The following is a 1,854-nucleotide window of genomic DNA, read 5'->3' as shown; positions in this document are numbered from 1 at the left end:
ATCAGTAGATATGTTCATGGGTAAGTAGGTAGTCTCTGTTTTCTAGGGGATAAGAGAAATGAAAGACCATTTTAGAAGAAGAAATGTTTTTGCCTTTTTGGTATCCTAGGGCCTACAGAAGCCTAATTCCCTTTCTTTTCATTCCTTTTTTTCTCTTTTTAAATTTCAGTAAATAAATAGTAGCGCTCTCTATATAATGATTAAAAATGACTGGTGGACTTTAAATTTAAATTGCTTTTTGTTGTTGCTTTTTAAATTTATCTGTGAGTACAGCAGTGGGCTCAATTGCACAGGAAGCTGAAACAACAGGAAGGTGGACAAAGAAGCCAATTCCACGTCGTGCAGGAAGGGGCTTGTGCAGTAGTGATTAGCAGCTGCCCCTTTACTGCCCTTGGACTCGGTGGCAAAGCCTAGGCTCCTCCTTGTAAAGAAAAACTTTCTTGACCCTTCATGGAAAATAGCTTAAGCATTCACAGATATTTATAGTAGTTTAGTCATCAAATTCCTTGTTATAGAATCGATTTAAAAATTGTGCATTTGATGTGATATTCAGGGACCTCAGACTCAGTGATAAAACAAGTTATTATAGTAACTTGAAACACCTTTGTATTAAAAGAACCTCAAATTAGTGAAATTAATGACAAAATAGTTATTTTTTTGAAGGGAGGCAAATTTTAAATATCTCAATTAAAAAATCTTCTGAAGATGGATCGTGGTGATGGATGTACAATGATGTGAATATACTTAATGCCACTAACTTGTATACTTAAAATGGTTAAAATGGTAAACTTATGTATATTTTGCCACAATAAAAAAAAATCTGAACATAGTCTTGTTGAGGGACCTACTCTAATGAATAGGTAGAATAATTTGTAAAGAGAAGAGCAAATAATTGCACATCAGTGGATGTTTTCCCTTTACGCTCAGTACGTATCTTGATCGCAAAGTGTTCTCTTGCACTTTGGACCTGTACACCCAATGGCGTTCTCTCCATTTGGCTTGTCTCACCAAACACCTCCGATCTCAAACTGAATTCAGTGTCTTCAGTTTACCTGTGCACACCTGTTCCTCCTCCCACCTTCCCTGTCTTAGTTAAGGGGCCTAAGAAGCACCCAACTGCTCCAGCCTGAAACCTGGGCGTCGTTCTGGAATCCACATTTTCCCTCAACCTCCACACCCGATCAGACACCACTTCGAGTTAATTCTGTCTCCTCATTGTTGCTCTCATCTGTCCATTTCTTTTCACCTCCACAGTTGCCACTCTAAGGTAAGTAAGGAATCAGGAACTCTTCTCTCCAAATGAGCTCCCAGCATCCATTCTGCCATCCACTTATCTTAATGTCTGAAAAGCATTCAAGATGTTAAGAAACACTTAAAAAAAATCGTTTTATTGTGGTAAGACCACTTAACATAAGATCTGCTCTCTTAATAGATTTTAAGTGTAAAATAGAGTATCGTTATCTACAGATAGAATGTTGTACAGCAGATCTCTAGAAATGTCTTGCTTTACTGAAACTTCATACCTGTTGATTAGAAATCATTTTCTTAACCAATAGATGATCTGTTGGCTTTCTTGGAAACATCATCAAATTGCTTAGCAAACTTTACAAAGGCACTCAGCCATAGTTTTTGCCAAATGGAAATGAGTGACATCTAAACTTCTAAAACTATCTAAAACTTCTTACTCTTCCACAAAATATTCACCCCCCCCCATTTAGCATAGTAATAGTAACACTGTAGGACAAAAAATAAAGGTGGGGAGTGATATCTTCAGGGCAAGTTGTGGAAGATGGCTATCTACACTAGTCTGTGAGTTGCCCAAGTGGGCAAGGTGATTTCAGTTTTATTAATTCA

Source organism: Mesoplodon mirus (genome assembly GCF_964341445.2).
Source record: "Mesoplodon mirus genome assembly, chromosome: 16".
NCBI lineage: Eukaryota > Metazoa > Chordata > Mammalia > Artiodactyla > Ziphiidae > Mesoplodon > Mesoplodon mirus.
The sequence above is the reverse complement of the archived record's forward strand: the minus strand, read 5'-3'. Positions refer to the sequence as shown.